Here is a 14,472-nt window from a genome sequence, read left to right as displayed (position 1 = left end):
GGCTCACCCAGAACCAGCACCTGAAGTCAGCAATTTAGAGCCAGCCCCCAAACATGCAAGACTGGGGTGATCACTTAAATGGGGAGTGGGGGTGGAAAGATTGGGGGCTTGGACTCAGACCAGTCTCGAGATTTCACAACCCTTCCGCACGCCTCCAACACTACAGCTCCTCCCATTCCGTTCAGGGCTCAGATGCACAGAGCTGTAATGGCCCATTAGGGACACAACACGATCCACCCCATTACTGGAAGAGTGACTTGTCCAAGGTCACCCAGAAAGGTGAAGAGAACTGGGATAAGTCTCGGCTCCTCCAGCTGGGCCCACATTTTCCCCAAGTGCCCTTGTTCATGGTCCACGATTGTGCTGGCATAAGCAGTGTGTGTCTGGGGGCTCGAAGCCGTCCTCTCCCCTCTGGAGAGACCAAGGTGGAGACGCTGCGATACTTCCATGTACCAGTGCTCTGAGCAGTGTTAGCGCGCTCCACGGAGGCCAGCTGCTGCTCCCAGAGCTCCCCAGCCCTCCACCCAATGCATCCGGGGGCACTGAGGCTGGGAAATCCTTTGGGTCCTTCCCAGACCCCCGGATCCTTCAAAAAGCCATTCTCAAGCTTTCCAAGGGACTCCAGACTAGTCAGCACCGTGGAAACTCAGCTGATGGGGAGAAGGGAATTCAGTAGCAACCGGGACACAAGAATCACCCCGTCTGTCTTTCTCCTCGAGTCATGCAGGTGCTCCACAAACCACTGCCAAAGGCAAGAACGAACAAAACCCCATGTTGCCTGAGCCCAGCCTTGGGAGTGAGATGGACTTTTCACAAGTTCCAGCACCCAAGCTCTTTAGAAAGCTTGCAGGCGGTGCCCAGAGGAGTGAAGATGACCCCTCCTCGGGCTCAGAAGGTGCTTGCACCCACCTGCTTAGCTAAAAAGAGACCCGGTTGCCTGGACTCCATCCTCAATGCCACTGGGAGAGGGGGGAAGTGGGAAGATGGGCATGTGTGCTTTCCTAGCGAGTCTGAACTTTCTGGAGGTTAGTAGTTCTCATGGTGCCTGGAACCCCCCAAGAGCCCAGCCTGGGCAGATGGGGAGCGCAGGGGGAAGGCTGGCAGAGTGGCCCCTCTGGCTTTCCTGAGCTCTAGCTTCCTGGGAACACCCAAGGGACAATTGTTGGGGCTAAGGCCTCCATGACACCCCCTGATCCTCCAGAGGGGTCAGAGAACTTGCCCCTCAGGATTTTTGCCTTGCAGCCACGGGAGTAGCCAGGAGACATACACTGGGAGGCCCACTCGGGCCACGCAGTCCCTGGCCTTGGGGCTACAGGACACCGAGTGGGGTGAGATGGCAGGGCTGGGAGTGCGGGTGGGAAACACGTGCCGGATTTTTGGTGTTTGGAGTCTTTTCATTCCTGGCGGGAAGAACCAAACGACAGTCTGGTGCTCCCCACCCCAAAAGCTGAGATCTCAAACAGAGCTGGTGGGGGGCGGGAGGTGGTGCAGAGGATGTGTGTCTGAGGCCACCTCTACCACCTGCTGGCTGTGTGACCTTGGACAAGTGACCAAATTTCCCTGAACCTCAGTTTCCTCATCTGCCAAGTAGAGCCAATGCCCTCTTCCTCATGGGCGGTGGGTGGACTGAGCGGGTAATCACAGGTCCAGCGCCCAGCACTGTGTCTGGCAGCAGGCAAGCCCCCCAAATGGAAGGTCTCAGCGGCTGGCAGCAGAGAGAAGGGGGGCCAGGCTCCTCTGGGAAACTTTCCCTCCCCAGTTTCCCTCATGCCCAGGCTATGAGAAAGACGACGGGTCCCTTGGCACAGCGGGTGCCCGGTCTTCTCCCTCAGGCCCTCGCTGCCCTTCTTGGTCTCTCCACAGCCTCCTCACAGGGGCGCACTTGGAAGGGGAAGAGATGGGACATGTGACGCTGGCCCAGGCAGCTCCTGGGCCAGGCGGCGGGCACAGGCTCCAGCGGGCTCTCCAGACGAGGGGGGCATCTGGGCATCCATTCAGGGCTTCCCCCGCCTGCAACCTCCGCTCTCACGCCCCATGCCCCCCCCCCCCGCACCCCCGCTCGGCCCTTACCTTGAACCATGGGATCGGTGCGCCCCGGCCCGCCGAGGACTTGGGGGCACGTGACGGGGCGGCCGGCGTCGGTCCCGGCGGCAGGCAGCTAGTAACGGCGGCTCATGCCCCGGCCACGGCTGCGGTGACAGCTGGGGCAGGACGGGCGAGGCGGGCGCCGTGGAGGCCGAGGCCCGCGGGGCCGACCGTGTGCCCAGGCGGGAGCCCCTGCCAGCTCCGGCCGCGGCTCCAGGCGCCCGCGCTGGCTCCGTGCGAGCGGCACGCGCGCGGCTGCGGCGGGTCCCCGGGCGCGGGGCGCGTGCCGGCGGGAGGCGCGGGAGGCGCGCGCCCGGCGGTCGGGGAGGGCGCGCCACCGCCGCGCCGCCCTCCGTCGGGGCTGCAGGGAGCTGTCTCTGGTGCTGACGACTCTCCGCGCGGCCGAGGCCGCTCGACCTCCCGCGGGGCCGGGGCCGGGCCGGGGCCGGGCGGGAGCCTCACCCGCCAGCGCCTGCGGGGCTCCGGCGGCTCCGCGCTCGCTTTCCAGGCGCTCCCGGGTCCGCAGCGCTGGGATCTGGAGTCAGGCTGAAGCTGCGGCTGCTTATCCACAGTGCGACCTTGGGGCAAGTCCCTCACTCGGCCAGTTTCTGGTTCCCATCGTCCAAACGGGCCGCAGCAGAGCCTGCGAGGTTGGTCTGAGAATGAAATTCCAGGACATCCAGGGGCCTGGCACACAAGGAGGGCTCACGAAGTGCTCGCTTCTGTCATAGCTCGTCCCTGTTGCTCGGTTAGCAACCACAGAGCAAGCACAGAAGGGGCAGAGCTTGTTCCTCCCTGGGCTGGCGGGGTCTGGGGCTTGGTGGCTGGCTGGGGATCACTCGGGATATCAAGGGGAAGGGATAGGACCTCTTCCTTGGGACCACAAAGCCCAGAGCTGGGACCAGTGGCCCCGAAGTTAAAGGGAAGCACGATTTGCGCTGGGTACCAGGGAGAGGTTTTTAACACCAGGTCCTTTCACCCGAAAGGATTGATCCAGGACACCAGTGAGTGACCCCTGTTCTACAGACACTTAGGAGGCTGCAGCCACAGGGACCCTGGGCTGAGAAAGATCTGGAATTGAAAAGGTTCTGAGATAGATATGCAAAGTATGAAGAACTGTGCCCGGCACACTGAACGTGCTCCTGAATGTGCGCCTTATTGACCCTAATGTTCTCTCTAAGAAGCTAGATAGACCCTGGGAGGAAGAACCTGTTACTTACCCCCATTCTAAAGCTGAGAATACTGAGGACAGACAAAGGGCATAAAGTGACCTGCTTGGAGTCCATTCCCTCCTTGCAGATGGGCTGAGGGCAGACAGGTAAGCGGCTTGCTCGGAGCCACACCACGGGGCCAGGAGGGTGAGTGTTTGCAAACCAAACAGGCAGATACCAGTGTCCAGCCCGCCTCTCCTGCTGGATCTCCTGGCAAGGGCCACTGCCTAATTTCCCAGAGTTACTCAAGTCACTTTGACCCTGGAGAGCTTCCTTACCACAAGCCAGGCGGCACCTCACTCCTCTTCCCGAGTGGGCAGAGCTGGCGCCTGTCCCCATGAGCATCTCTGTCCCTTCCAAGCCAGATAATTAAACGTCACCTGCCTCGTTTCCTAAGGGACTGGTGGAGGGATGGGTGGCTGTGCTTGGTTCATCAATTAACTGTGTGCGGTCCCTGCTTCCACCAGGCACTTATCTCGTGATAAACATCACTCATTATGGGCTTAATATGTTCCAGGCACAAGGCTCAGGGCTTTGCCTGCATTGTCTCATTTAGCCCTCTCAACAAGCCGGTGGGACAGGTGCTGTTGTACTGAGTCTGCAGGGGGACACGTTAGGCTTGGGGCAGCACACCAGACTCGAGTGCTCCTAACACCCTCCTTCCAGATTTTCTACAGTCTCCCCAACCTAGGAAAAAAGATGGAAACATTAATAGAAATTCCATATGGGGGGGGGGGGAGCGAAAGCTAGGTGAGAGATGCAGGCCAGCCAATCAGTACCCTAGGCGTCAGCATAGGAATCCTTTAAATCAACATTTTCAGTCAAAATCCCCATTATGACAACTGAGCAACTTCTTTTTTAAAGCTCAGGATGGCTTAGATCCTGGCCAATGTGTTGCAAGGATTTTAAAGGCGCAGCGGTGCCAACGCCTCCTCACCCAGCGGCTCCAGCCTCTCCGGGCCTGCCGGGCCTGCTCGCACCGCGCCGTGGGATTTCGCAGCTGCGGGTCTGCGCAGCCGGCGGGGCTCTGGGGCTCCGATCCCACGAGGCGCTGGTTTCTCTCCGGTGCTGAGCGGGGACATGGGCTCTTGGCACTTGTGATGTGATCTGAGCCCATTTCACTGAAACCAGGACCAAATATTCCCCCAATGCGTAAAGTAGACACCTTTCCTGTCCTCCCTGTGTAGATGGCAATGGAGGGTGACGTGGCTTAACCTGGGCCACACAGCCAGCAAGGATGTGGCTGCATTGAATGGATTTCATTTGGATAACGATGCCCAGTGGTCACCACCAAACTCCTCTGTGTGTGACCAAATCATGGCCTGATTTTAAGGAAAAATTTCATTTCCAAAAATAAAAATAAAGGGGGCCACTGGTCTGACTTTACAGAAACCCTTCACCCCCAGGTTTCCTTAAATAGCAAGTTCTCCCTCGTGAGCATGCAAAAAAAGGATTGGAGCCACATGTGAGCCAAAAACAAGCCCCGGGGGGCGGGGGGGGTGGCATGGCGCCTCCCCACCAGGCTGCGGCGGCTACTATGTCCCCATCACCAGCAGCCTCCCACAGCGCAGAGCACCATGGATATAACTCAAATCCAACAGATGGCCCAGTTGGTTGAAAAACCCCAGCACGTTGGAACATGTGTGGCAGTTTACAAGGCTTCATTCTGAAGGAGGGCAGATGGGATGTTGGTGAGATCAGCCCGGTGCATGAAGATAGGACCTTCATGTCCATACATTTCTTGTGGGCAAGTGTGGGTCCCCTGTAGGGAGGGACCATGTGTCTCTCTAGGGCTCCACAGCTCCATACACACACAGTGACCTGAAAATAATCCTGGTGATTGTGGGGACCACTACCTTCTCATCACAGCCACACACCACACACGGTCACACATGCACTCGGGGGAGTGACCTGGGATCTTGGGAGTGAGGGTTTGGACCCAGCCGCTGTTTCTGGCCCAGGTGCCCTCTGCAGAGTGCAGAGGAGCAGAGAGCTCCCCGAGCGCGTGCAGATTTTGCCAGGAGGTGCAGAATAACTGCCAGGGCCCTTCCAGCTCTCTTCCTGGGAGCCCCAGGAGGGGGTTGAGCTCACCATCTCCAGACAGGTCCGAGCAGCACTGGGCCATCTGCTTACAGCCGAGACGAGCCGACCCCGGGGGCCCCTTCGGGCCTTGGATGCCCCTGAGATTTCAGAAGGGGCAGCGACGGGCAGCGGGAGTGGGCGCCCCGTTCCGTGGCCTCGGTTTCAGCCGCCCGCCTGGTGGATCTCAGAACCGAAGGACTTGAGTGTCCGGAGTTCTCTCCCCAAACAGCGCTGGGCCCAATGACTAGCACCTGCTTGCGGAACTTGCCCGCACCTTCAGGCAATGAATAAATTAACCTTTGTTACTTGAATCGTTTCTGTTCCTGAGGGGTCCTGCCGTGGATTGAACGAGGCCTGTGGCGACTCTGCCCAGCTCCAAATTATCCATCTAGGTCAAGCCCACTTAAAGAGCAGTGGAATTAAACATATATATATATATATCACGAGACTGGCCATGCGTGACATTGCGATTATTGTGTGACGGCTCTGCGGTGTGTACTCACATCCTAGATCAAGGGATTTTGGATTGGGTGTCTTTTGGACGTGACTAGAATAACAAGGCATTAAAGTGTGTGTGTGGGGGGGGATTAGGCAACAGTGTGCAAGGGGACGGGAGTGGGCGGGCGTGTGGGACGTGCATGTGAGTGTTCGGGTGCACACGTGGTGTGTGGGGTGTTTCCATTGCCCTGGTTTGAAAAGACAGCTTCGTCTGTTTGAATAGAAATTACTGCTGGCTTTTAATTACTGCAACATTTTAAAACGTTGTGACAGCAAGCTTGATAAGCTCATTCTTTAGGGCTCTTCGAGGCTGACGGGCGAGGAGGGGATGGTGCCGAGTGAGGTGCTTGGGATCAGTTAAGGGTCCCTCAGGGCCCCTTCTGCGCTTCACAGTTCCTCCTGCCAAGTCCTGCCGGGCTGGGGGAGGGGGGATGGGGGGGGCCCTGGCGGGTTCGCCATGACAAATCCATTTTGGGATTTATTTCTCCAGAGAAGCGTTAACAAGAGCCCTCATGATCTGATCTTCACTTCCCACGGCTTGAGCAGATCCCAGCCTGCAGTCATTCATTCATCCCTTCACTCCTGCGCCACGCGCTGTGGGTGCAGAGGCAAGGCCCCCATTACGCGGGAGCTCAGAGGTGGGCGAGGTTTCCAAGGGTCCCCTGAGTGGGGGAGCTGGCCCCAGGACTCTGCGCCCCGTGGCTAACATTTCTTGTGTGCTTTTTACCCTCACGCTCTCCTGACAGCCAAGTGAGCTGAGAACCACTCTTACGGTGCCCATTTTACAGTGAAGAAGCTGAGACTTGGGGAAAGTGAATGGCTTGCCTGATTCTGCACCAAAGGCCACTCCCAGCATGTCCTGGGCATGGCTGTCAGTCTGTCCTGCTGAAAAATAGGGGATAGAAACGAGAGGGTGCTTATTTGGAGGGTGGGAACCCAAAATTGACGCGATCTCCCCGCAGCCAGTCTGCTTCTGTTAGCACGGACTTTGGAGGATGCCGGATCCGTTCGTTTCAATAGAAAGGATGAAGCTGGGGTGCCCCGTGACCGACACCTGCAAACATCATGACGTGACATTAGATGCCCGTGAGGTTGGGCCCTCTTGCTATCTCAGGACAGTCTGTGAGATGCCCTGGGCAGCTCTGCCACCCAAGTTCCTATAGCATGTGACTGTCTCTGGGGCACAAAGACCGAAAGCGTGGACTTGGCCGTCGCTGTCCTGTAAGAATTGGCCCCTGACACCTGCCCCACTGCCCTGGCGGATCTGGACTGGGGCGGGAAGGAGGGAGGGCATGGGAGAGGCAGAGGGGAAACGGCGGACCAAGGATGGGACAGGTCACAGATGGAGGGGTGCAGATGGTGCGGGGAGCCAAGGGTCTCTCCTGCCCTGGCCTTGCGGCTGCCTCCCCCACCAATCAGGGTGGCCTGGGTGGCCTAAAGAGCGTCACCAATGGGTCTATGCTCCAGCCAAGGAGCCCTGCTGCCCCACGCAGTCTCCACGGGCGCAGTGGGGGGAGATCACAGCTGTTCCTGCTCCGCCAGGGCTCTCCGTTCCCCCCTCCCTGCCCGGCCCCGCCACCCAGCCCCGGTGCGGTTTCCTTAGGGCCCAGACTCTCGGGCGCTGTCTGCTCAGCCGGCCCCTCCGCCGCCCGCCGGCCCCGAATGGAAGACCCACGAGGGCAGGGCTCTGCCTCTCGTTCTCTGCCGTCTCCCTGCGGCAGCTGCAGCTGCCGTTTGTTGAATGGACGGGACTTTCTCATGAGAAAGCATTTTCCTGAGGCTCTGCGCTGGTCCTAGATATTCAGCCACCCGGACTCAGGGTGGCCAGAAGCCAAGCGTCCTTCTGCTCCTGATGCCCCACTCCGAGGCGCCTGGCCATTGTAATTTCTCCTGTGGAACCGATGAGGAAACTGAGGCAGTGAGTGGCAGGAAGCCCTGGCTGCTCCCCTTCACCACCCAGAGGACAACCTTAGCCGTCAGTGCAGGCCGGCTCCCCCGCCCCCCAAGCCTTCAGCCCAGCCACACGCCAGGCCTGGCCCTTCCCGAGCTCACTATTCACTTTCACGCCTCACTGCCTTTGCATGTGCTGGCCCAAGATGCCCTTTCTACCAGAGATACCCTTCTATCCATCACTATCTGACAAACTCCTATGCACCCTACAAGGCCCAGCTTGAATGTTGCAGCATCCAGGAGCCCAGGAGGGTTCTAAGTTGTTATCTCTTCTGTGCTCACATAGCACATCGATTAAAATACTAACATCACCTTTTCTGCAATTGTTTAACTCTGAGCTTGAGCACCTGACGCCCAGGTGCTAAGTCTGACTGACTCATTGAGTGAGCACCTACTGTGCAGAGTGATGGGTGCTGAAGTGCAGGGGTGCACAGCCTGCCCTCTCAGAACTGATGATCCAGTGGGTCAGCTGCTACCTCCCAGCCTGCCCCCCACCCCTCCCTGGTGCTTCCCATCACTTTGCCCTTTAAGGCGGGTTCCGTGCAGAGCGCGTGGCCTGATCGTCCAGCTCACGGATTTGCTCCTCGGATGTCTCCTTTCTGCTTTTCAGCCTATTTTAAATTTCCAAGCTCTCTAATTAGTTCTTTTATATCAAACCCCATTCTTGCCTCACGAAGATGATAACCCCTCTTATTTCCCTAAAGATAGTAATTATAGCTATTTTAGAGTCTCCTGCTGTTGGCTCAGTCAGTCCCCGGGTGTCGGAGTTTCTGTTCCTGAGAAGACGGCTCTGCTCCGGGCTGCTTTCCCTCCCTCCCCGGCCATGCGGCAGGTGCCTGTCTTCCACCGAGGTCAGCTGTTCCCCAGGCAGTGTCTGGTGTGGTGACCAGTCTCTGCTTTATGCTCAGGACTCAGGGGCTCTCTACCGGCCAGCACAGAGGGGGTGGGGTGGGAGGGGGGTGAGTGGTCAAGTCGCTGATTCTGAAGCCGCAGCGCAAGGCCCCACCCCGCCCATCGCCGCCCACCCACCTGATCTGCCTCCGTGGCTCTGGTCCTGGGGGCCTGCAGCTGCTTCTGCACAGTCTTCTCTGAGAACCTTCCAGAACGTGGTTTCCTCTCATTTTGTTTCTTTGTATCTTTTTGTGATTCCTACAGAATTCTGTTCCCCTGAAAAGGACTGTTTTTCATTTTTTAAACCAATTCCGTTATGAATTATTTTTCCCCCAAAATTTTTTTTCTGACACTTGCTAGGATTTGGGGGGGAAGTACTCTTCCCTTCCCATGTTACAATGATCTCAGTGTTATTGAGCTTGGTGGCCCTGGATGCCCACCAGGCCCCTCTCCAGGGCGGGTGGGGCCTCGGCAGGCCTACGCACCGGGCACCAGCGGCCATGCGTTTGGGATGGTCTTTGGACCAAGACTAAAATTTGGGTCTTTTTGGCGTCCCGAGCCCACACAGCAGAAGGAGTCCAAATGCTGAAGCCACAGAAATAACTGATGAGCGAGGGGTGGTAATGTCGATTCCCCCACGGTCACATGGCTTGGCTGGAGGTGCCATCAAGGTGCATCCTGAAGCGTCTGTCTGTCCAAATGCGGGGAAGGTGGTTTGTTTAAGGTTAAAAAGCCCTCTTGTCATGCTGAGTTAGGGAGGATCTCAGCCCCAGGAGGAGGGGTAATAACATCAACCAGACCAGGCCAGGCAAGGAGATTGACACCAGGGACACCGCGAGAATGGGCCTGGAACCCTCAGCAGTGACCACACAGTGACCATAGCATCCTACCATCCTGGAAGGCTGCAAACGTGGGCCCATTGTTCAGGCTTGAAGCAGGCCTTTGGCAGTGTCGCTGCATAGAGCCAGCCCGACCAAGACATCCTGTCTAGATATTGAGTGAGTGCCACTCAGAAAGATGCCCCATCCGCTCCCGCCCCAGCTCATGACACCTCCTCACCTCCTACGTGTGGCAGATGGCCTCTGTCCCAGTCAGTTTAATTCGCCTCTTCCCCAGCACGGTATTGGGCGAGTCTCTCTATAACTTGATCAGCAGGGGGGACAATTGGATCAGGGTGTACAGATCGCCGCCCCCCTCTTACTCCGTGAATGTCAGAGGCCCCAGGCATGGAGACCTGCTCGTCTCCAAAGTCTCGTCTTTGCAAAGCAGATGGCGAGCCCTGCGCTTTATTGGATTTGTGTGTATGGATGTGACGCATCCCATTGTAGCTGGAGGGCGCTGCCTGGTCCAATAGCGAATGTGGCCCTTCGACGAGCAGGTTTGTTCCAGGGAGGCAGCGTCTCCAGCGGGGAACAGCCCAAGGCGACGTGTTCTCGTGATGAGGCCGTTTGCATTTGGACGTGACCTCACCGGACGGCTTTGGCTCCACAGTTCCGCTTCTAGGGGTTTGTCCCAAAGAATCATGGGTACGAGTGTGCAAGGATAGACGTCACACCCCTGCGTTGAAATTAAAAAGCAAACAACCCAAATGTTTACCACTAGGGAGCTGGTTAATAAATTAGAGCATGTACAGCGGATATGGAGAGTCATCCGAGCAGAGGGGTGGCGCTGACGGTGCAGAAGGTCAGGGCGCGTCCACGGGGTGTGGAAAGGCTGGCGGGCGAGCGGGAACAGCGGGCATGTGACACAGTCGGGGCCCCTCCAGGCATCAGACACAGAAGTACCACGGGGTCCAGCAACTCCGCGTCCGTGTACAAACCCCAAGGAGTTGAAAACAGGGACTCGAGCAGGTATTTGTACATCAGCGTTCATAGCAGCATAGTTACCATAGCCAGTGCCCGTCGCAGATGGACAGTAACCCAAACGTGGCCATCGGCACAGGCAATGACTCGGCCCCGAAAAGGAAGGAAGTCCTCAGTATGCTTAAAAATGGTTAATTTGGTAAATTTTGTTAGGTAATAAACATAACAAAATAACAAATGATAAATAATGAACGTAGTTAATTTTTTTTTTAAATAGTGAAAATAAATTCTGAAAGTCTATGCCCTGAGCAGTTAATAGCGGTTGTATTTGAGGTTGGGATTCCAGGGACTTTTAGTTTCCGTGTCACACACTTCAGCCGACTGAGTGTGGTGCGGTCCCAGCGTGCAGCCCACCAAGGCAGGTGGCAGATGATGGAACAAGGTATGGAGGGTAAGGAATGTGCCCCTGGTCTTTCCATCTGTGTCACCCTCACAGGGGCAAGAACCATGTTCCTGCTGGTGACAATGATGTAAATGTCAAGGGACAGCATGCCCCTGACTGTGCCCCCGGCACTCTCAGATGCAGACACAGCTGTTCTGTGTCATGGGTCAGATGGCACTGGGCACCCAGGCCAGGAGGGAGCTGTGCCAGCATCTTGGATCTGATTTTCAAATCCACCAGCCCCGAAGTGGGCCAGGCTGGTCCCACCCAGCCCAGGACCCTGTGACATGCCCCCACTCTTTAAGCTTCAGTCCAGAAAAGCTGACTTGGGCCCTGAGCTAAGGGCTGTTCCCACCCCCTCTCACTGACCCCTTCCTTCAGAAGAGACTGAGGCTGTGCCCAGTCCCCTGCCATCAATGACAGTTGAGGCTTTGCAGCCTGGCCACTCTGTGTGATGCAGAGGTAAACTGGCTGGGTGCTCCAGGGTCCTGCCAGAGCCCTGAGTCTGCTGCGGTGTGCTTCCATGGGGGTGTCACTCCCAAGCCCCAAATACCAGCCCCCCTGGGGTTAGAGACCTCTCATGCTTGGCACAGAGCTCTGACGCCAGTGGGGGCTCTGGCCCAGCAGCCAGGAAGGGAGTCAGTGGGGGGAGGAGCTGAGATGGCCTCGGGTGCTCTGGGCACTTGAGTGCCCTCCCCTCCCTCAGTGTCCTGAGCCTCGGGTGTGTGTTCCTAATCTCAGGGCCACCTGCATTTCTGAGCAGACACAGGGCAGTGGGTGTGACGTCATCCTCAGGGGAGAACCTACCCGCTCAGGTGGGGAGATGATCTGACCGGGGAGGTGGTTTCTTAGACCTTCACGTCACAATCAGCCTGCTCAGGATGAGGGAGGGACGGGACGGAGCTGCCCGAGCTCCTCGGGGGGGACGTGTCACCTGGAGGAGGGTCATCTTTCGTGCTTCCATGGGCTGGATGCTTGATTTTTGCCACCACAAGAGCACCCGTGGTCGCAGGGGAGCTGTCCAGCTCAGCTCCCATCCCCTCCAACTTGCTGCAAACCGGGGGGCTGGGGATCCGTGGAGCTGGCCTCACGTGGCAGAGGCGATGGGTTTACAGTGGGCAAAGGAAGACAGCACCAGAAAGACGTGGAAAAGCAAAGGGCTTATTAAAATGCTGCAATCAGTTCCGAATGAGGTCAGCCGTCGGAGGAGAGTCAGGCACTGAGCAGTGAACAGTCTTCAGTTCCTGACAGGTGGCAGTGGCACACCGGGTGACGCCCCAGCCCACCCCACACCCACCTTTGCAGGGCAACCAGCACCAGAACAGAGCTGGGGGAGGGGGGGGCCAGAGCACCCCGCCTGAGGGCTCACAAGGAGGAGGCCGGCTCAGCACCCCGTTGTCCAGAGGACACCCGGGGGGGGGGGGGGGGCAGCTGAGCGCTGAAAGGCCGGCGCCTGGTTCAGAGCCGGCCAGCAGGGCAGCAGCTCCGCCCGGCCGAGCCTCGCTGGCTCTTCCCGTCCTCCGAGTGCCCGCTCCTCCCGACCCCCGGGAATTTCCCTGCCCTCGGAGCCTCCGAGCGCAGCCTCTCCCCGGCCCCGGCTGAGAGCCCCCGGGCCGCAGGCCCACTGCTCGACCTCCCTGAGGCATCGTCTCCTGTGTCTGAGATGGTGACAGACCCGGGGCCCCAGGCCAGTGCGGGTGACACGGCACAGAGCACGTGGAGGGCTGGGTGTTGCCCTACCTCCCACCTCCTGCTAATTACTAGTCCTCCGTAATTATTATTTCTGAAATCAGCTGAATCCGTTTGTCAAATGTGGGAGGAAGGCCGGTGTGCAGCCTGCTTCTGAGCCAAAGGAGGTCTTTGAATCCTGTTAAAAACACATGCGTGTCCCTGACACTCTGCCGGTTACTGAGAACCCCCAGGCCTCCCGCCCCCGCTCTCCGAGTGGCTTGATCCCCCTCATCCAGAGAGGAGCAGAGGCCGGAGGTGCACTCGGCCCGAGGCCAGGGGGCTGGGGCTGGCACCGCACCCCAGGGCTCCGGGCCCCAATCCCAGGCCCTGGCTCCCAGGCCTCACTGCCTCACTCCCCAGAACAGCTGGGCTGCAGGGAGCCAGCGGGTAAGCTCCAGGTGGGGCTAGAGCTGGGTGGGAAAGTGCATCTCCGAGGGTACCCAGCCAGGACCCAGCAGGGCTCGAACCTAGAGCACTGACACCCTGGGCAATTCATGACGGGGGCCGTAGGGTCTCACGAGCCCATAGGGGCAACTGGGGCTTGTTCTGCCTGCCTTCAAGCCGGAGCTACCTGGGAAGGCTCACCAGGAGCCAGTCACCCACTTCTAGTCTGCTGGATTTTGTCACCATGTGTGCCAGGAGCATAGGCACCCACCCAAGGGAGGGGGGAGACAGGAAGGGAAGGAGGAAGGAAGGAAGGAAGGAAGGGAGGGAGGGAGGGAGGGAGGGAGGGAGGGAGGGAGGGAGGGAGGGAAGAAGGAAGGAAGGAAGGAAGGAAGGAAGGAAGGAAGGAAGGAAGGAAGGAAGGAAGGAAGGAAGGAAGGAAGTTGGGTGCCTGAAGGGAGGGGGCTGAATTCAGAGCAGGAGGTAATCAGAGAGAACTTCCTGGAAGTGGCAGCACGTGTTGAGCCCTCTCTGCACAGAGAAGGATGGGAGTGAGCTGAGTGCGATGAGACTTGACACTTGAGGCTCTCAGGGCTGTAAGACCTGAAGGGTCTGTGGGAAGGCCCTGTGGTGTGTGGAGAAACTATACAATGGGCCAGCTGGCCTGGGAGGGCTCAAATTCAGGCTGGGCGCACTCTTGGCTAGAGGATGTCAAGGGTTTGGGAGCTTTGGGTAAGGGAAGCAGGCTGTCCCTCCCACTCCGTTCCACAATCTGTCCCCCTCCAGCAAGGTGCTCTACACTTCAGCCCTTAGCAAAGCATCACCAAGTGTACTGCCCAGAAATGCCCCCCGCAGCCTCCCCGCCGGTGCTGCACCCATGCCACCTGCCCCTGCCCCCCAGCACTGTACCCACTCCTTCTGGAGCAGCTGTGGCGCCAGCTGGAGCCTGTGGGGGAACAGAGAGGAACAGCAAGCCATGGAGAGAGTGTCTAAACACAGGGCCTATTTGGGGAGCAGCTTGTATTTTTAGTTTGAAATTGGTCCCTCTAGCATTGTAGAAATGGCTCACCGGGCCAGGCCCACAGCAGCATGCTCTCATTACTCACGAGTCTCCTTGGAGATAACCTTGGGGTCTCAGTTTGCCCATCCATGAATGGGATGGAACGGGCCCCATCCCATTGGCCGGAGGGGGACAGGATGGGACAGCCGGCCTGGTGGTCAGCCAGGTGCCTGGCCGGAGGGCTGCAGGGAGGTGCTGCTTTCTGACAGCTCTTCCGAGATGGTTCAGAGGGAGCGCACTCAGTCAGTCCGCTTCAATTCCCGCTGATGATATCCATGTGGCATTAGTGCCAATTAGGAGAGCAAGGGAGGCAAAGCGTTTGGCCTGGGGCAGGAG

The sequence above is a fragment of the Miniopterus natalensis genome, chromosome 12, assembly GCF_054644295.1.
Source record: "Miniopterus natalensis isolate mMinNat1 chromosome 12, mMinNat1.hap1, whole genome shotgun sequence".
In the NCBI taxonomy this organism is placed as follows: domain Eukaryota; kingdom Metazoa; phylum Chordata; class Mammalia; order Chiroptera; family Miniopteridae; genus Miniopterus; species Miniopterus natalensis.
The sequence above is the reverse complement of the archived record's forward strand: the minus strand, read 5'-3'. Positions refer to the sequence as shown.